Here is a 22358-nt window from a genome sequence, read left to right as displayed (position 1 = left end):
GTTCGGACGCACCATTACGCTGTGGTGTTCCGGGTGGCATGAGTTGCGAAACTATCCCGCATTGTTTCAAATGTACACCAAACTCGTAACTCAAATATTCTCCTCCACGATCAGATCATAGGAATTTTATTTTCTTGTTACGATGATTTTCAACTTCACTCTGAAATTCTTTGAACTTTTCAAATGTTTCAGATTTATGTTTCATTAAGTAGATATACCCATATCTGCTTAAGTCATCTGTGAAGGTGAGAAAATAACGATATCCGCCAGGAGCCTCAACATTCACCGGGCCACATACATCTGTATGTATGATTTCCAACAAATCTGTTGCTCTCTCCATAGTACCGAAGAACGGTGTTTTGGTCATCTTGCGCATAAGGCACGGTTCACAAGTACCAAGTGATTCATAATCAAGTGGTTCCAAAAGTCCATCAGTATGGAGTTTCTTCATGCGCTTTACACCAATATGACCTAAATGGCAGTGCCACAAATAAGTTGCACTATCATTATCAACTCTGCATCTTTTGGCTTCAACATTATGAATATGTGTGACAGAATAGACCACTCTTCAAGGGTGCATGACCATAAAAGATATTACTCATATAAATAGAACAAGCATTATTCTCTGATTTAAATGAATAACCGTCTCACATCAAACAAGATCCAGATATAATGTTCATGCTTAACGCTGGCACCAAATAACAATTATTTAGGTCTAATACTAATCCCAAAGGTAGATGTAGAGGTAGTGTGCCGACCGCGATCACATCGACTTTGGAACCATTTCCCACGTGCATCGTCACCTCGTCCTTAGCCAATCTTCGCTTAATCCGTAGTCCCTGTTTCGAGTTGCAAATATTAGCAACAGAACCAGTATCAAATACCCAGGTGCCACTGCGAGCATTAGTAAGGTACACATCAATAACATGTATATCACATATACCTTTGTTCACCTTGCCATCCTTCTTATCCGCCAAATACTTGGGGCAGTTCCACTTCCAGTGACCAGTCTGCTTGCAGTAGAAGCACTCAGTTTCAGGCTTAGGTCCAGATTTGGGTTTCTTCTCCTGAGCAGCAACTTGCTTGCTGTTCTTTTTGAAGTTCCCCTTCTTCTTCCCTTTGCCCTTTTTCTTGAAACTAGTTGTCTTGTTGACCATCAACACTTGATGCTCCTTTTTTATTTCTACCTCTGCAGCTTTCAGCATTGCGAAGAGCTCGGGAATTTTCTTATTCATCCCTTGCATATTATAGTTCATCACGAAGCTCTTGTAGCTAGGTGGAAGTGATTGGAGAATTCTGTTAATGACACAATCATCTGGAAGATTAACTCCCAATTGAATCAAGTCATTATTATACCTAGACATTTTGAGTATATGCTCACTGACAGAACTGTTCTCCTCCATCTTGCAGCTATAGAACTTATTGGAGACTTCATATCTCTCAATCCGGGCATTTGCTTGAAATATTAACTTCAACTCCTGGAACATCTCATATGCTCCATGACGTTCAAAACGTCGTTGAAGTCCCGATTCTAAGCCGTAAAGCATGGCACACTAAACTATCGAGTAGTCATCAGCTTTGCTCGGCCAGACGTTCATAACATTTGGTGTTGCTCCAGCAGCAGGCTGGCACCCAGCGGTGCTTCCAGGACGTAATTCTTCTATGCAGCAATGAGGATAATCCTCAAGTTACGGACCCAGTCCGTGTAATTGCTACCATCATCTTTCAACTTTGCTTTCTCAAGGAACGCATTAAAATTCAACGGAACAACAACACGAGCCATCTATCTACAATCAAACATAAACAAGCAAGATACTATCAGGTACTAAGTTCATGATAAATTTAAGTTCAATTAATCATATTACTAAAGAACTCCCACTTAGATAGACATCCCTCTAATCCTGTAAGTGATCACGTGATCCAAATCAACTAAACCATGTCCAATCATCACGTGAGATGGAGTAGTTTCATTGGTGAACATCACTAGGTTGATCATATCTACTATATGATTCACGCTCGACCTTTCGGTCTCCGTGTTCCGAGGCCATATCTGTATATGCTTGGCTCATCAAGTATAACCTGAGTATTCCGCGTGTGCAACTGTTTTGCACCCGTTGTATTTGAACGTAGAGCCTATCACACCCGATCATCACGTGGTGTCTCAGCACGAAGAACTTTCGCAACGGCGCATACTTAGGGAGAACACTTCTTGATAATTAGTGAGAGATCATCTTAAAATGCTACCGTCAATCAAAGCAAGATAAGATGCATAAAAGATAAACATCACATGCAATCAATATAAGTGATATGATATGGCCATCATCATCTTGTGCTTGTGATCTCCATCTTCGAAGCACCGTCATGATTACCATCGTCACTGGCGCGACACCTTGATCACCATCGTAGCATCGTTGTCATCTTGCCAATCTTATTCTTCCATGACTATCGCTACCGCTTAGTGATAAAGTAAAGCATTACAGCGCAATTGCATTGCATACAATAAAGCGACAACCATATGGCTCCTTCCAGTTGCCGATAACTCGGTTACAAAACATGATCATCTCATACAATAAAATTTAGCATCATGTCTTGACCATATCACATCACAACATGCCCCGCAAAAACAAGTTAGACGTCCTCTACTTTGTTGTTGCAAGTTTTACGTGGCTGCTACGGGCTTAAGCAAGAACCAATCTTACCTACGCATCAAAACCACAACGATAGTTTGTCAAGTTGGTGCTGTTTTAACCTTCGCAAGGACCGGGCGTAGCCACACTTGGTTCAACTAAAGTTGGAGAAACTGACATCCGCCAGCCACCTATGTGTTGGAAATATGCCCTAGAGGCAATAATAAAATGATTATTATATTTCCTTGTTCATGATAATTGTCTATTATTCATGCTATAATTGTATTATCCGGAAATCGTAATACATGTGTGAATACATAGACCACAATGTGTCCCTAGTGAGCCTCTAGTTGACTAGCTCGTTGATCAGCAAATAGTCATGGTTTCCTGGCTATGGACATGGGGATGTCATTGATAATGGGATCACATCATTAGGAGAATGATGTGATGGACAAGACCCAATCCTAAGCTTAGCTCAAAGATCGTGTAGTTCGTTTGCTGTAGCTTTTCTGAATGTCAAGTATCATTTCCTTAGACAATGAGATTGTGCAACTCCCGGATACCATAGGAGTGCTTTGGGTGTGCCAAACGTCACAACGTAACTGGGTGACTATAAAGGTACATTACAGGTGTCTCCGAAAGTGTCTGTTGGGTTGGCACGAATCGAGACTGGGATTTGTCACTCCGTATGACGGAGAGGTATCTCTGGGCCCACTCGGTAATGCATCATCATAATGAGCTCAATGTGATCAAGTGGTTGATCATGGGATCATGCATTACGGTACAAGTAAAGTGACTTGCCGGTAACGAGACTGAACAAGGTATTGGGATACTGACGATCGAGTCTCGGGCAAGTAACGTACCGATTGACAAAGGGAATTGTATACGGATTGATTAAGTCCTCGACATCTTGGTTCATCCGATGAGATCATCGAGGAGCATGTGGGAGCCAACATGGGTATCTAGATCCCGCTGTTGGTTATTGACCGGAGAGTCGTCTCGGTCATGTCTGCTTGTCTCCCGAACCCGTAGGGTCTACACACTTAAGGTTCGGTGACGCTAGGGTTGTAGAGATATTAGTATGCAGCAACCCGAAAGTTGTTCGGAGTCCCGGATGAGATCCCGGACGTCACGAGGAGTTCCGGAATGGTCTGAAGGTGAAGAATTATATATAGGAAGTGCAGTTTCGGCCATCGGGAAGGATTCGGAGTCACCGGTATTGTACCGGGACCACCGGATGGGTCCCGAGGGTCCACCGGGTGGGGCCACCCATCCCGGAGGGCCCCGTGGTGTCACACCCTAGATAGTCCATGCATTAGAGTGTGCATCATGTTTACTTTTCATCAGAAACTTGAAATGGGGAAGGCAGAACCCCCAGCACCCTTTTGAAATCAACTAGGGTTTACTAAAAATAATTTCAATGAACCTGAAATGCCCTTCTAAAATGTTCACCCTCTTTGTCTTAGGTTAGAACCTCTGGCAAAATTGGTGCACAATTTTCTAGGTCAACAGAAGGTCATTCAATTAAATCATAAGTATTTGAATTTGGGCATTTAAATGCTATAAAATAATTTAAATGCTCAAATAATTCTGGGAGTAAATGTTTCCTGTTGGAAATAGTCTAAACAGAGGCCACATTTATTTTTAGGATTTTTGGAGATGTTTTAGTATTTTAAATAAAGCTAAACAGTTGCAGTTTAATAGAAAACAGAAACTAAAACAAAAAAAAGAGGAGAAAGAAGCCCACCTGGGCCTTACCTGGCTCGGCCAGTCACCCCCTACCTCGCGCCAGGAGGCAGGGGCGCGTGCTCGCCGCGCGCCGGCCACGCGCCGGCCACCTTCTGCTTCTGCCGACGCCGGGACACGCCCAGAGGACGCCACGCGACCCCCTCGTCTCCCTCTCATCCTCTCTCACTCTCCCCCTCGTCTCCCTCATCCTCTCCCGCAATGGCCGAGCGCGTCCCCCGCCGCCGATCGCCGTAGTTGCCACCACAGCCACTCCCTCGCCCCTCCGATGAGCCCATTAGCTCCGCCTCGACTCCCTCGTCCTCCCCACCGAGCCACGCATCGCCGGAGGCCCTGCATCGCCGCCTTCGCCCTCGTCTTCAATCTCGGGCAGCCGAGCCGTCTCCGGCTGATTCGCCGTCGCCAGGACCTCCCCGAGCTCGCTGACCCCCTCTCCGACTCCGCTGTGAGCTCCTCTTCCTTTCCCCCTAGCCCCCATGCTCGTTTGGCCCCTGTAGCCGCCGTTTCCACCGCACCCGAGAGCTCCTCGCCGCCGGCCATGTCGCCGTTGTGGCTACGACCGTGCAAGCACGCGTCGGAGCGCCTCACCATGCTCAGTGCAGCACCAGGAACCCATAGCCACCACCAGCTCTTCCTCCCGTGCACCATAGCATCGAAACCGACCTCGCCCGAACTCCAGCCGCCGCCACGAGCTCGATTCTGGCGAGCTCGCTCCACCCCAGCTCCTCCCATTTGCCCCACTAGACGCGCACGAGCCCCAGCTACGCGTAGCACGTCTCCGCCGTCGATTTGGTCACCGGAGGACCAAATCCGAAGCCCTCCGCCATCTCGGGCCTCCGCTAGGAACCTCGGCCGGACTCCCTGCGGATGGAACCTGGATAGGCGATAAACCTGGACTAGAGACTTAAGTGTTTAGGTAGGCCGTGGCCGACACCCTCGCTGGGCTTCCGCTTGAAAGTTGCCGAGTACATGTCGTGTAAACGGCGGTAAGTGGTGAAAGCGTGTATGACGAAGTACACCCCTGCAGGGTATAAACTATTCGAATAGCCGCGTCCGCGGTAAAGGACTACTTGGTTGCCTATACAGTTCATAGACAAGTTAATGGTTACTAGTAAAAGACTCAAGATAAGTGTGAGTACCGAGGATGGCCCTCTCGTAGGATGACGAGGGAGGATTCCCGGTGGAGTATTGTGTTGGTGAGTAGTGGACTCGTGTGCGAAAACTATTTTACTGGTGGAGTTTCGTAGGATAGCTTAGCCAAGAGTCAAAGCTGGCTTGCTGCATCAACCCCACCGCCTTCTTGAGAATAAGCATGTATAGTAGGTTCTGATGTAAGACTTGCTGAGTACCTTTGTACTCATGTTTGCTTATTTATTGTTTTTAGACGACAACACTGCCTCCTCCGATGGGTTTTATGTAGACCTTGACGTCGACGAGTGACTAGCCACCCAGGTGGTGATCCTGGCCATGGAGGGCCCTATGTAGATAGACAGGCTTCGAGAAGCCTTCTTTCTTTCTAGAGTCTGTACTCAGACTAGTTGCTTCCGCATGTGCTTGTATGTTTGTATGACTTGAGTGTCGGGTCATGTGACCCCTATCTGTATGAACATGTTATGTATGGCTCTCTGGAGCCTTTAAATAAAGTACTTGAGTTGTAGAGTTTTGTTGTGATGCCATGTTGTATGTACTCATATCGGGCATACTGTGTGTATGATTGAAATGCTTGGTATGAGTGGGATCCGACAATCTAGTTGTTTATCCTTGGCAGCCTTTCTTATGGAGAAATGTAGTCTAGTGTTCCTCGAGCCATAGTAGTCCGCTACAGCCCGGTTCACCAGAGTCCTGCTAGCCCAGAACTACTGTTCAGGACACTTGACTGGCCGGCATGTGTTTCACTTCGTCCCTATGTCTGTCCCTTCGGGGAAATGTCACACGGTGACTTCCGGAGTCCTGCCTAGCCTGCTACAGCCCGGGGTTCCCCGAAGTCCTGTTAGCCCAGTGCTACAGCCCGGAATCACTCGTTGATGACCGACATGTTCGATGTGATTCATGTATGCCTGTCTCCATAGGTCTGTGCCGCTTTGGGTTCACGACTAGCCATGTCGGCCCGGGTTCTCTGTCATATGGATGCTAGCGACACTATCATATACGTGAGCCAAAAGGCGCAAACAGTCCCGGGCCATGGTAAGGCGACACCCGTGGGATACCGTGCGTGAGACCGCAAAGTGATATGAGGTGTTACCGGCTAGATCGATGTGACTTGGAATCGGGGTCCTGACAGCGTTGGTATCCACCTGACAGGGATGTTGAGTTTGTGATAGACCTTGTTCCAGGAACCGTTCCAATTTCTAGAAGACCCTACAAGATGGCACCCTTAGAACTAGCCGGGCTTAAGAACCAACTCGATGAGTCCTTGAAAAAGGGTTTCATCCGTCCTAGTTCCTCTCCTTGGGCTTGCCCCGTCCTCTTCGTCAAGAAGAAGGATGGAACGGATCGAATGGTTGTGGACTACCGCCCTGTCAACCTGGTCACCATCAAGAACAAATACCCTCTTCCCAGGATCAATGATCTGTATGATCAGCTCGCTGGATCCTCAGTCTTTTCCAAGATGGATTTGAGGTTGGGCTACCATCAAATCAAAATCAGAAACGGGGACATTCCCAAAACGGCCTTTGTTACTCGTTATGGCCAATACGAGTACACCGTCATGTCCTTCGGTTTAACCAATGCCCCAGCCACCTTCTCGCGGTTAATGAACTCGGTTTTCATGGAGTACTTGGATAAATTCGTCATAGTATACCTCGATGACATACTCATCTACTCCAAGAATCAAGAGGAACATGCCGAACATCTAAGGCTGGTATTGGTGAAACTTCGAGAGCATCACCTTTACGCCAAATTCTCCAAGTGTGAATTTTGGTTGCCAGAAGTGACCTACCTAGGCCATGTAATCTCTGGCAAGGGTATTGCTGTCAATCCCGAGCGAGTTCAAGCCGTCCTTGATTGGACTCCACCTGAGACGGTCAAGCAAGTTCGGAGTTTCCTTGGCTTAGCAAGCTATTGTCGCCGCTTCGTCGAGAATTTCTCCAAGGTTGGTAAACCTCTAACTGAACTCCTCAAGAATGATAAAAAGTTCGAGTGGACTCCACAGTGCGAGTTCAGCTTTCAGGAACTGAAAAGACGCCTGACATCTGCTCCCGTACTGGTACCACCAGATTTCTCCAAGGACTTTATTATCTATTGCGACGCGTCGCGACAAGGACTAGGTTGCATACTCATGCAAGATTGTCAGGTAATTGCCTATGCTTCACGGCGATTACATCCACATGAGGAAAATTATCCCACATGATCTAGAGCTTGCAGCTGTAGTCCATGCACTTAAAACTTGGCGACATTACCTTCTCGGTAATCGTTGCGAGATCTTCACCGATCACCAAAGTTTGAAATATATCTTCACCCAACCAGATTTGAATCTCAGGCAAAGACGTTGGGTTGAGTTGATCTCGGATTACGACTTAGGAATAACTTACAGCCCGGGCAAAGCCATTGTCATGGCTGATGCGCTAAGCCGTAAGTCCTATTGTAACAACCTGATGTTACAACAAAGTCAACCATTTCTCCATGAGGAATTTCATAAGCTAAATCTTCACATTGTTCCTCAAGGATTCCTATCCACCTTGGTGGCGAAACCTACCCTTACGGATCAGATCATCAAGGTACAGAAGGTAGATCCGGGAATCTCCCGTATTAAGAGAAACATTAAGAAAGGAGTCGCGAATTGTTTCTCCATTGATGATCAAGGTGTCGTATACTTTGGGAATCGCCTAGTGGTTCCAAAGGCACGAAACCTGAGGCGGCTGATCCTTAACGAAGCTCATGAATCCCCTCTCACCATTCATCCCGGTAGTACTAAAATGTATCAAGACCTACGCCAGAGGTTTTGGTGGACTAGGATGAAGAGAGAAATCGCTCAATACATTGCTAATTGCGACGTTTGTCGTCGTGTTAAAGCAGAGCATCAACGGCCTGCTGGCACCCTTCAACCTTTGGCTATTCCCGAATGGAAATGGGATAAAATCAGTATGGATTTCATCACTAGGTTTCCCAGGACCAAGAGAGGGAATAATGCCATCTTCGTTGTGATCGACCGACTTTCCAAGGTAGCCCACTTTCTACCTGTTCGTGAGAGTATCACCGCTAGCCAGCTAGCCGATTTATACATCTCCCGGATAGTGTCTCTTCATGGTGTTCCACTGGAAATTAACTCAGACCGTGGGAGTCTCTTCACCTCTCGATTTTGGGAAAGTTTCCAAAATGCTATGGGAACTCGTCTCTCCTTTAGCATTGCCTTCCATCCTCAATCAAGTGGTCAAGTAGAGCGAGTCAATCAAATTCTGGAAGATATGCTCCGAGCTTCTGTCATCTCGTTCGGAATAAGTTGGGAGAAATGCCTTCCATTCGCGGAGTTTGCTTATAACAATAGTTATCAAGCCAGCTTAGGCAAGGCTCCTTTTGAAGTTCTCTATGGACGAAAATGTCGAACGCCTCTTAACTGGTCAGAAACCGGGGAAAGACAACTCTTTGGCCCGGATATGATTCAGGAAGCAGAAGAGCAGGTTCGCGTTATTCGTGAGAAATTGAAAACAGCCCAATCTCGTCAAAAGAGTCAATATGACCATAAACATAAGCCTATGACTTATGAAGTACGAGAAGGCTTACCTTCGGGTTACTCCGTTAAAGGGAACCCATAGTTTCGGTATCAAAGGCAAATTGGCCCCTCGTTACATCGGACCCTTTCGCATTCTTGCCAAACGAGGAGAAGTTGCCTACCAATTGGAACTACCTCCGCATCTTTCCAGAGTTGACGATGTCTTCCACCTTTCACAACTCAGGCGTTGCTTCGCGGATCCTATCCGTGGAGTGGACCACGAAACGCTTGATCTACAAGATAACCTTTCCTATCGGGAATATCCCGTTCGTATCCTTGATCAAGCCGAGCGTACCACTCGATGTCAGAATATCAAGTTTCTCAAGGTTAAATGGTCACACCATTCCGAGGAAGAAGCCACTTGGGAAAGGGAGGATCGTCTTCGACTCGAGTACCCCACCTTCTTCCCGGAGGATTCTAAATCTCGGGACGAGATTCTTTTGAGTGGGGGTGAGTTGTCACACCCTAGCTAGTCCATGCATTAGAGTGTGCATCATGTTTATTTTTAGGATTTTTGGAGATGTTTTAGTATTTTAAATAAAGCTAAACAGTTGCAGTTTAATAGAAAACAGAAACTAAAACAAAAAAAAGAGGAGAAAGAAGCCCACCTGGGCCTTACCTGGCTCGGCCAGTCACCCCCTACCTCGCGCCAGGAGGCAGCGGCGCGTGCTCGCCGCGCGCCGGCCACGCGCCGGCCACCTCCTGCTTCTGCCGACGCCGGGAGACGCCCAGAGGACGCCACACGACCCCCTCGTCTCCCTCTCATCCTCTCTCACTCGTCTCCCTCATCCTCTCTCGCGATGGCCGAGCGCGTCCCCCGCCGCCGATCGCCGTAGTTGCCACCACAGCCACTCCCTCACCCCTCTGATGAGCCCATTAGCTCCGCCTCGACTCCCTCGTCCTCCCCACCGAGCCACGCATCGCCGGAGGCCCTGCATCGCCGCCTTCTCCCTCGTCTTCAATCTCGGGCACCCGAGCCATCTCCGGCTGATTCGCCGTCGCCAGGACCTCCCCGAGCTCGCTGACCCCCTCTCCGACTCCGCTGTGAGCTTCTCTTCCTTTCCCCCTAGCCCCCATGCTCGTTTGGCCCCTGTAGCCGCCGTTTCCACCGCACCCGAGAGCTCCTCGCCGCCGGCCATGTCGCCGTTGTGGCTACGGCCGTGCAAGCACGCGTCGGAGCGCCTCACCGTGCTTAGTGCAGCACCAGGAACCCATAGCCACCACCAGCTCTTCCTCCCGTGCACCGTAGCGTCGAAACCGACCTCGCCCGAACTCCAGCCGCCGCCACGAGCTCGATTCCAGCGAGCTCGCTCCACCCCAGCTCCTCCCATTTGCCCCACTAGACGCGCACGAGCCCCAGCTACGCGTAGCACGTCTCCGCCGTCGATTTGGTCATCGGAGGACCAAATCCGAAGCCCTCCGCCGTCTCGGGCCTCCGCTAGGAACCTCGGCCGGACTCCCTGCGGATGGAACCTGGATATGCGATAAACCTGGACTAGAGACTTAAGTGTTTAGGTAGGCCGTGGCCGACACCCTCGCTGGGCTTCCGCTTGAAAGTTGCCGAGTACATGTCGTGTAAACGGCGGTAAGTGGTGAAAGCGTGTATGACGAAGTACACCCCTACAGGGTATAAACTATTCGAATAGCCGCATCCGCGGTAAAGGACTACTTGGTTGCCTATACAGTTCATAGACAAGTTAATGGTTACTAGTAAAAGACTCAAGATAAGTGTGAGTACCGAGGATGGCCCTCTCGTAGGATGACGAGGGAGGATCCCCGGTGGAGTATTGTGTTGGTGAGTAGTGGACTCGTGTGCGAAAACTATTTTACTGGTGGAGTTCCGTAGGATAGCTTAGCCAAGAGTCAAAGCTGGCTTGCTGCATCAACCCCACCGCCTTCTTGAGAATAAGCATGTATAGTAGGTTCTGATGTAAGACTTGCTGAGTACCTTTGTACTCATGTTTGCTTATTTATTGTTTTCAGACGACAACACTGCCTCCTCCGATGGGTTTTATGTAGACCTTGACGTCGACGAGTGACTAGCCACCCAGGTGGTGATCCTGGCCATGGAGGGCCCTATGTAGATAGACAGGCTTCGAGAAGCCTTCTTTCTTTCTAGAGTCTGTACTCAGACTAGTTGCTTCCGCATGTGCTTGTATGTTTGTATGACTTGAGTGTCGGGTCATGTGACCCCTATCTGTATGAACATGTTATGTATGGCTCTCTGGAGCCTTTAAATAAAGTACTTGAGTTGTAGAGTTTTGTTGTGATGCCATGTTGTATGTACTCATATCGGGCATACTGTGTGTATGATTGAAATGCTTGGTATGAGTGGGATCCGACAATCTAGTTGTTTATCCTTGGCAGCCTTTCTTATGGAGAAATGTAGTCTAGTGTTCCTCGAGCCATAGTAGTCCGCTACAGCCCGGTTCACCGGAGTCCTGCTAGCCCAGCACTACTGTTCAGGACACTTGACTGGCCGGCATGTGTTTCACTTCGTCCCTATGTCTGTCCCTTCGGGGAAATGTCACACGGTGACTTCCGGAGTCCTGCCTAGCCTGCTACAGCCCGGGGTTCCCCGGAGTCCTGTTAGCCCAGTGCTACAGCCCGGAATCACTCGTTGATGACCGACATGTTCGATGTGATTCATGTATGCCTCTCTCCATAGGTCTGTGCCGCTTTGGGTTCACGACTAGCCATGTCGGCCCGGGTTCTCTGTCATATGGATGCTAGCGACACTATCATATACGTGAGCCAAAAGGCGCAAACAGTCCCGGGCCATGGTAAGGCGACACCCGTGGGATACCGTGCGTGAGACCGCAAAGTGATATGAGGTGTTACCGGCTAGATCGATGTGACTTGGAATCGGGGTCCTGACACGTGGGCTGAAGTGGGGAGGGAACCAGCCCCTAGTGGGCTGGTGCGCCCCCCCCCCTTGGGCCCCCCTGCGCCTAGGGTTGGAGACCCTAGGGTGGGGGCGCCTCCACTTGCCTTGGGGGCAAGCCTCCCCCTTGGCCGCCTCCCCCCAAGGAGATCCCATCTCCTAGGGCCGGCGCCCCCCAGGGGGCCTACATAAAGGGGGGAGGGATGGCAGCCGCACCTCAAGTCTTGGCGCCTCCCTCTCCCCTGCTACACCTCTCCTTCTCGCAGAAGCTCGGCGAAGCCCTGCTGCGATCATTGCTACATCCACCACCACGCCGTCGTGCTGCTGGATCTTCATCAACCTCTCCTTCCCCTTGCTAGATCAAGAAGGAGGAGACGTCATCCGCTCCGTACGTGTGTTGAACGCGGAGGTGCCGTCCGTTCGGCACTTGGTCATCGGTGATTTGGATCACGGTGAGTATGACTCCATCATCCCCGTTCTCTTGAACGCTTCCGCTTGCGATCTACAAGGGTATGTAGATTCACTCTCCTCTCGTTTCTAGTTGACTCCATAGATTGATCTTGGTGAAACGTAGGAATTTTTATTGTTTTCTGCAACGTTCCCCAACAGTGGCATCATGAGCTAGGTCTATGCGTAGTTACTATGCACGAGTAGAACACAAAGTAGTTGTGGGCGTCGATATTGTCAATTTGCTTGCCGTTACTGGTCTTATCTTGATTCGACGGCATCGTGAGATGAAGCGGCCCGGACCAACCTTGCACGTACGCTTACGTGAGACCGGTTCCACCGACTCACATGCACTAGTTGCATAAGGTGGCTGGCGGGTGTCTGTCTCTCCCACTTTAGTCGGATCGGATTCAATGAACAGGGTCCTTATGAAGGGTAAATAGAAATTGGCAATTCACGTTGTGGTTTTGGCGTAGGTAAGAAACGTTCTTGCTAGAAACCTATAGCAGCCACGTAAAAACTTTCAACAACAATTAGAGGACGTCTAACTTGTTTTTGCAGCAAGTGTTTTGTGATGTGATATGGCCAAAGGTTGTGATGAATGATGAATGATATATGTCATGTATGAGATTGATCATGCTCTTGTAATAGGAATCACGACTTGCATGTCGATGAGTATGACAACCGGCAGGAGCCATAGGAGTTGTCTTTATTTATTTATGACCTGCGTGTCAACATAAACGTCATGTAATTACTTTACTTTATTGCTAAAGCGTTAGCCATAGTAGTAGAAGTAATAGATGACGAGACAACTTCAAGAAGACACGATGATGGAGATCATGATGATGGAGATCATGGTGTCATGCCGGTGACAACGATGATCATGGAGCCCTGAAGATGGAGATCAAAGGAGCAAATGATATTGGCCATATCATGTCACTATTTGATTGCATGTGATGTTTATCATGTTTTACATCTTATTTGCTTAGAACAACGGTAGCTTAAATAAGATGATCCCTCGTAATAATTTCAAGAAAGTGTCCCCCCTAACTGTGCACCGTTGCGAAGGTTCGTTGTTTCGAAGCACCACGTGAAGCTCGGGTGTGATAGATTCTAACGTTCGAATACAACGGGTGTAAGACAGATTTACAGACGCAATACACTTAGATTGACTTGACGAGCCTAGCATCTACAGACATGGCCTCGGAACACAGAAGACCGAAAGGTCGAGCATGAGTCGCATAGAAGATACGATCAACATGAAGATTTTCACCGATGTTGACTAGTCCGTCTCACGTGATGATCGGACACGGCCTAGTTAACTCGGATCATGTTATACTTAGATGACTGGAGGGATGTCTATCTGAGTGGGAGTTCATTTAATAATTTGATTAGATGAACTTAATTATCATGAACTTAGTCTAAATCTTTACAATATGTCTTGTAGATCAAATGGCCCACGTTGTCCTCAACTTCAACGCGTTCCTAGAGAAAACCAAGCTGAAAGACGATGGCAGCAACTATACGGACTGGGTCCGGAACCTGAGGATCATCCTCATAGCTGCCAAGAAAGATTATGTCCTAGAAGCACCGCTAGGTGATGCACCCGTCCCACAGAACCAAGACGTTATGAACGCTTGGCAGACACGTGCTGATGATTACTCCCTCGTTCAGTGCGGCATGGTTTACAGCTTAGAACCGGGGCTCCAAAAGCGTTTTGAGAGACACGGAGCATATGAAATGTTCGAATAGCTGAAAATGGTTTTTCAAGCTCATGCCCGGGTCGAGAGATATGAAGTCTCCGACAAGTTCTTCAGCTGTAAGATGGAGGAAAATAGTTCTGTCAGTGAGCACATACTGAAAATGTCTGGGTTCATAACCGCTTGACTCAGCTGGGAGTTAATCTCCCGGATGACGTGGTCATTGACAGAATCCTTCAGTCGCTTCCACCGAGCTACAAGAGCTTTGTGATGAACTTCAATATGTAGGGGATGGAAAAGACCATTCCTGAAGTATTTGCAATGCTGAAATCAGCAGAGGTAGAAGTCAAAAAGGAACATCAAGTGTTGATCGTGAATAAAACTACTAAGTTCAAGAAAGGCAAGGGTAAGAAGAACTTCAAGAAGGACGGCAAGGGAGTTGCCGCGCCCGGTAAGCAAGCTGCCGGGAAGAAGCCAAAGAATGGACCCAAGCCCGAGACTGAGTGCTTTTATTGCAAGGGAAGTGGTCACTGGAAGTGGAACTGCCCCAAATACTTAGCGGACAAGAAGACCGGCATCACAAAAGGTATATGTGATATACATGTAATTGATGTGTACCTTACTAGTACTCGTAGTAGCTCCTGGGTATTTGATACCGGTGCGGTTGCTCACATTTGTAACTCAAAGCAGGAGCTGCAGAATAAGCGGAGACTGGCGAAGGACGAGGTGACGATGCGCGTCGGGAATGGTTCCAAGGTCGATGTGATCGCCGCCGGCACGCTACCTCTACATTTACCTACGGGATTAGTTTTAAACCTCAATAATTGTTATTTAGTGCCAGCTTTGAGCATGAACATTGTATCAGGATCTCGTTTAATACAAGATGGCTACTCATTTAAATCCGAGAATAATGGTTGTTCTATTTATATGAGAGATATGTTTTATGGTCATGCTCCAATGGTGAATGGTTTATTCTTAATGAATCTCGAGCGTAATGCTACACATATTCATAGTGTGAATACCAAAAGGTGTAAGGTTGATAATGATAGTCCCACATACTTGTGGCACTGCCGCCTTGGTCACATAGGTGTCAAACGCATGAAGAAGCTCCATGCAGATGGACTTTTAGAGTCTCTTGATTATGAATCATTTGACACGTGCGAACCATGCCTCATGGGTAAAATGACCAAGACTCCGTTCTCAGGAACAATGGAGCGAGCAACCAACTTATTGGAAATCATACATACTGATGTGTGCGGTCCAATGAGTGTTGAGGCTCGCGGTGGCTATCGTTATGTTCTCACCCTCACTGATGACTTGAGTAGATATGGGTATGTCTACTTAATGAAACACAAGTCCGAGACCTTTGAAAAGTTCAAGGAATTTCAGAGTGAGGTTGAGAATCAACGTGACAGGAAAATCAAGTTCTTGCGATCAGATCGTGGGGGAGAATACTTGAGTCACGAATTTGGCACACACTTAAGAAAATGTGGAATAGTTTCACAACTAACGCCGCGTGGAACACCTCAGCGTAATGGTGTGTCCGAACGTCGTAATCGCACTCTATTAGATATGGTGCGATCTATGATGTCTGTTACCGATTTACCGCTATCATTTTGGGGCTATGCTTTAGAGATTGCTGCATTCACTTTAAATAGGGCTCCGTCGAAATCTGTTGAGACGACACCGTATGAATTATGGTTTTGGAAGAAACCTAAGCTGTTGTTTCTAAAAGTTTGGGGATGCGATGCTTATGTGAAGAAACTTCAACCTGAAAAGCTCGAACCCAAATCTGAAAAATGCGTCTTCATAGGATACCCTAAAGAAACTATTGGGTATACCTTCTACCTCAGATCCGAGGGCAAGATCTTTGTTGCCAAGAATGGTTCCTTTCTAGAGAAAGAGTTTCTCTCAAAAGAAATAAGTGGGAGGAAGGTAGAACTTGATGAAGTATTACCTCTTGAACTGGTAAGTGGCGCAGCTCAAGAAAATGTTCCTGAGGTGCCTGCACCGACTAGAGAGGAAGTTGATGATGATGATCATGAAACTTCAGATCAAGTTTCTACTGAACTTCGTAGGTCCACAAGGACACGTTCCGCACCAGAGTGGTACGGTAACCCTGTCTTGGAAATCATGTTGTTAGACAACGGTGAACCTTCGAACTATGAAGAAGCGATGGCGGGCCCGGATTCCGACAAATGGCTGGAAGCCATGAAATCCGAGATAGGATCCATGTATGAAAACGAAGTATGGACTTTGACTGACTTGCCTGATGATCGGCGAGCCATAGAAAATAAATGGATCTTTAAGAAGAAGACAGACGCGGATGGTAATGTGACCATCTATAAAGCTCGGCTTGTCGCTAAGGGTTATCGACAAGTTCAAGGGGTTGACTACGATGAGACTTTCTCACCTGTAGCGAAGCTGAAGTCCGTCTGAATCATGTTAGCAATTGCCGCATTCTATGATTATGAGATATGGCAAATGGACGTCAAAACAACATTCCTTAATGGTTTCCTTAAGGAAGAATTGTATATGATGCAGCCGGAAGGTTTTATCGACCCTAAGAATGCTGCAAGGTGTGCAAGCTCCAACGCTCGATTTATGGGCTGGTGCAAGCATCTCGGAGTTGGAACATTCGTTTTGATGAGATGATCAAAGCGTTTGGGTTTATGTAGACTTATGGAGAAGCCTGCATTTACAAGAAAGTGAGTGGGAGCTCTGTAGCATTTCTCATATTGTATGTGGATGACATACTGTTGATGGGAAATGATATAGAATTCTTCGAAAGCATAAAGGCCTACTTGAACAAGTGTTTTTCAATGAAGGACCTTGGAGAAGCTGCTTATATATTAGGCATCAAGATCTATAGAGATAGATCGAGACGCCTCATTGGTCTTTCACAGAGTACGTACCTTGACAAGATATTGAAGAAGTTCAAAATGGATCAGTCAAAGAAGGGGTTCTTGCCTGTATTGCAAGGTACGAGATTGAGCATGGCTCAATGCCCGACCACGACAGAAGATAGAGAAAAGATGAGTGTCGTCCCCTATGCCTCGGACATAGGGTCTATCATGTATGCTATGCTGTGTACCAGACCTGATGTAAACCTTGCCGTGAGTTTGGTAGGAAGGTACCAAAGTAATCCCGGCATGGAACACTGGACAGCGGTCAAGAATGTCCTGAAGTACCTGAAAAGGACCAAGGAAATGTTTCTCGTTTATGGAAGTGACGAAGAGCTCGTCATAAAGGGTTATGTCGATGCTAGCTTCGACACAGATCTGGATGACTCTAAGTCACAAACCGGATACGTGTATATTTTGAATGGTGGGGCAGTAAGCTGGTGCAGTTGCAAGCAAAGCGTTGTGGCGGGATCTATATGTGAAGCGGAGTACATGGCAGCCTCGGAGGCAGCACACGAAGCAGTCTGGGTGAAGGAGTTCATTGCCGACCTAGGAGTCATACCCAATGCGTCGGGCCCGATGACTCTCTTCTGTGACAACACTAGAGCTATTGCCCTTGCCAAGGAGCCCAGGTTTCACAGGAAGACCAGGCATATCAAGCGTCGCTTCAACTCCATTCGTGAAAGTGCTCAAAATGGAGGCATAGAGATTTGTAAAGTACATACGGACCTGAATGTAGCAGATCCGTTGACTAAACCTCTCCCTAGAGAAAAACATGATCAACACCAGAACTGTATGGGTGTTCAATTCATCACAATGTAACTAGATGATTGACTCTAGTGCAAGTGGGAGACTGTTGGAAATATGCCCTAGAGGCAATAATAAAATGATTATTATATTTCCTTGTTCATGATAATTGTCTATTATTCATCCTATAATTGTATTATCCAGAAATCGTAATACATGTGTGAATACATAGACCACAATGTGTCCCTAGTGAGCCTCTAGTTGACTAGCTCGTTGATCAACAGATAGTCATGGTTTCCTGGCTATGGACATGGGGATGTCATTGATAACGGGATCACATCATTAGGAGAATGATGTGATGGACAAGACCCAATCCTAAGCTTAGCTCAAAGATCGTGTAGTTCGTTTGCTGTAGCTTTTCTGAATGTCAAGTATCATTTCCTTAGACCATGAGATTGTGCAACTCCCGGATACCGTAGGAGTGCTTTGGGTGTGCCAAACGTCACAACGTAACTGGGTGACTAAAGGTGTCGGCGTTCTGGGAACGGGGGTCCCCAGACTTGCCTGCCTGCGGCCTGCGGCGTGGCTCAAAGGGGGGCCCAGCACGGCCCATCTTCATCAACACAGACCCAAGACCCTCGCGAGGGGCCAAGCCTCGTGGGGCGGACGACACGGAGCTTCCTCGGGCACGGTCTCATCAGGCTGGCTCACGAGGAGGCGGAGGGATCAAGGCGGGGTACCTCACGAGGTGCCCGTGACGCAAGCCATGACAACCAAAGGCGCCAGGCGGGCGCCAGCCGTGCAGTGTCCTCCTTTCCTCTTTGGTGCAAAGGGAGCAAGCGCAGGCGAGAGCATCAAGCAAAGGCACCCGTTTCAGTGCAACGAGACCAAGACCAGTCCAACGGCAGGGAGGAAGTCATTGTGGAGCCCAAGCCAGCGTCACCACCAGAGCCTTTGGCAGGCGAGGACCAACTTTAGTCAGGATAAGTGTACCAGATGTTCCCCTTTAAAATGGCCAATTGTTGGCGCCCTTCCCGCTCAATATTTGGGAAGAGGCCCAGGGCCTTTGCCTATAAATAGGACTAGCCACACCCAAGGTAGGGGAGATCGAGAATTGGCCAACCCAGAAACAAGATGGGATCGGATCGAGTAGCATCACACACACAGAGAGAGAAGGGTGATTGAACTCCTCCTAGCAGTTCATCCCCGCAGCCAAGAACAGACCCTCGCGAGGCTGTTCTTCCTTGTATTGCTCATCATCATCAGCCCAAGAGGCAATCCACCACACCACACACTGGAGTAGGGTATTACACCACAACGGTGGCCCGAACCAGTATAAACCCTGTGTCTCTTGTGCTGTTGTTTCCATAGCTTAGATCTTAGCGAGGCGGAGGGGTGCAGCTAGGTAGAAGGCGAAATCTCCGCGCGCACCCCAGTTTTCGAACCTCAAGGGTCTACCGGAACCCGAAATCCGACATTTGGCGCGCCAGGTAGGGGTGCACCGGAATTCGTCTTCCACCACCCCGTTCTCCTCCGACCATCGCGTCCATGTCTGACGCTCGTCGGGCCCACGCCGAGCGCCGGGCTGCTCTCGCTTCCCGCGTCACCCAGACGGCTCCTGTCGGCGGGCGTCCTTGCCGTTCCCTGTCACTTGCCGTCAACGCCGCCACCGGCCTGGCGGGGGACGAGCAGCAAGCGTCGTCTCAGCATCCATCCGTGCGGCAAGACGGCCGCACCGCTACTCCCTCGCTCACCCCAGCTGGTTCTTCATCCCGCGCGCTCCGCGCACCCATGGAGGCTCGAGCTGCGCTCACCGCAGCAAACGAGCTCCTGCGCTACCATCCCGTCGACGACGTCTACGAAGAATGGCTCGACCGCATCGCCGAGCTCGTCCGCGCCGCAAGGGGCTCTCCTGCACCGTCCGTTCCGCTCCACCACACCCCGGCCCGCGCGGGCGATGAAGCTCCGGCGGCGCCCCGGCCGCCTCCTCCTCAAGAAGGCGCCATGGCTCCAAGGCGCGTGGCCCCTGGGCGGAACCCGCTCCGTCAGGTGCCAGCGCGGCAAGAGCAGAGCTGCCAAGAAGTCCCTCGCCCGCAAGAAGCTGCCCGGGCGCTCCCTGCTCCAGCACGTCGCGACCATGCTCCTACTCCCGCATGTCAAGACCCCGCGCTGCTCCTAGCTGCAGCACGTGGGGACATGCAAGACCAAGCTCTCCGTCACCCAAGGCCTCTCGTGGCCATAGCTGGCTGCCGTGCCTTCACCACCGAGCTACGCAGCATCACGTGGCCCGGCAAGTTCAAGCCAGACCTGCCTCCTCGTTACGATGGCACGGCCGACCCTGCGGAGCTCCTCCAGCTCTATGAGCTGGGCATCGAAGCTGCCAATGGAGACGAGAAGGTCATCGCGAACTGGTTTCCCATGGCGCTCAAGGAAGGGGCCCGCACCTGGCTCCTGAACCTGGCTCCGGGCATGATCTCCTCCTAGGACGAGATGCGCACCCGCTTCATCGCCAACTTCCAGGGCACTCGCGACCGGCCACCCGCCGTGAGCGACATGCGCCGCATCAAGCAACAACCCGGAGAGACCCTGTAGAAGTACATCCAGCACTTCAACAACGCACGCCTCAAGATTCCCAAGGTGACCGAGGAGGCCATCATCTCAGCCTTCTCCGACGGCGTGCGCGATGTCAAGATGAAGGAGGAGCTGGCGATGCATGAAGACCTGTGCACTTCCTTGGAGTTGTTCAACTTGGCAACCAAGTGCGCCAGGGCTGAGGAAGGGCAACTCTCCCTCCTTGAGCTGCCTGCCGCAGACCCAGAAGAGAAGAAGCCCAAGGCCAAGGATGTGAAGCGCAAGGGGGCTGCTGTGCTCGCGGCAGAACCAGACACCAAGCGGGGCAGAGATCAGCCCAAACCTTCCAAGGGCAGTCGGTACTGTGTGTACCACGACCTCCACACCCACAACACCAACGAATGTCAAGAGCTCCGAGCCGTGCGAGAAGGAAGGATCGGCCGTCGCCCCAACCACGGTGACCGGGGCTACGGTCGAGGAGGAGGAAGGAACGCAGGACGCTGGGAAGACCGCTGCCCGTGCCAAGGGTGGCGCGATCGACCTCGCGAGGATCGCTGGCAAGACCCGCCTCGCGAGGGAGACTGGAGGGATCAGCCTCGCGAGGATCGCCCGCCAGGCAATGCAGGCCTCCCTCCGCTACCGCCGCAGCCAAGGAGAAACGAGGACCGCCATCAGGACGAGGGGGCTGGGGGCTTCCAGGAGCCGCGCGCGATCGCCTGCATCCTAGGCGGGGCTCAAGCCCCAGCCTCTCAACGCATCTTCAAGCAGTTCGCCCGCGAAGTGAATGCAGTCCTCCCCAAGCTCGAAGCCACAAGCCCTCTCAGGTGGTCGGCGTGCGCCATCACGTTCAGCTCAGCAGATCAGCTCAAGTGTGCGGCTACAGCCAGAGTCCTCCCGATGCTTTGTTCCCCAATCATCAGCAACTTGGTGGTCACCAGGACCCTCATCGATGGCGGGGCAGGGCTCAACATCCTGTCCGTGGAAACATTCAACAATCTCCAAGTGCCCTACAACCAGCTTCAGCCAACCAAGCCTTTCTCCGGAGTCACCGACGGCTCCACGGTCCCGATTGGGCAGGTCCGCCTCCCTGTCACCTTCGGGGCACGCGACAACTACCGCACCGAGCTCATCGACTTCGACGTCGCTCACATTCGCCTACCGTACAACGCCATCCTTGGGTACCCAGCGCTGGCCAAGTTCATGGCCGTAACTCACCACGGCTACAACGTCCTCAAGATGCCAGGAAGTGGCGGAGTCATCACGGTGCCCTGTGAAGAGAAGGACGCGGTGTGTTCCCTGGAACGAGCCTTTCAGGCCGCACCACTGGAAGACCCGGATCGCGGAAGCAGGAGGCTTCCCGAGACCGCCCCCAAGAAGAAGAAGACATCGTCCGGCCCGGCCCCTCAGGAGGCAGGCCCCTCAGGGCCCGCGCCTGCCCAGGGGGAACCTCCTTCCATCGCATAGGAAAGCGCGCCCGGCGCCCTCCTCAGGCAGGGCTCGGGGGCTCTCCCCTGGAGGGCCACCGACCTGGCTAAGGTCACGAGGGAGGCGCTTGGGCACCACATGGAGGCGTGTTTCAAAGCATGTTTCCCTCAAGAAGGAGTAAGGCAAGGAGAGCCAGACCCTCAGGAGTTCGTCAGCAAGGCCATACAGGAGCTATAGGAGTCAAGAGTCATGAAAGGCGGCCGCCGCCTACCAGCTGTGGCTCCCCATCTAGGCGAGGATGGTGGGCTGCGCGTCTGCATCGACTTACCAGGGCTCAATCGAGTCGCCTCTCTGGAGCGCCTCTGGCCCTCGCGAGTGGGGCGCTGCGAAGGTCCACCCCACAGCTACGTTCGCATGCCTTACGGCTTGCCGAACACGGCTGCCACGTACTAGCGCCTCATGAGGGGCATCATGGAGGCTCAAGAGGCCAGGCGTTCCGCAGCCCTGGCGGAGATGGAGATGGTCCGCGAAGAGCCACCAGCGCCTCCGGAGCCTCCCGAGGCCCCTGGGCCTGGGGGCTCGTGAGGATCGGCTTCCGCA

This window comes from Triticum urartu, chromosome 6A (genome assembly GCF_056163025.1).
Source record: "Triticum urartu cultivar PI428250 chromosome 6A, HENAU_Tu73, whole genome shotgun sequence".
Lineage (NCBI taxonomy): Eukaryota > Viridiplantae > Streptophyta > Magnoliopsida > Poales > Poaceae > Triticum > Triticum urartu.
This window is presented reverse-complemented; position numbering follows the sequence as displayed.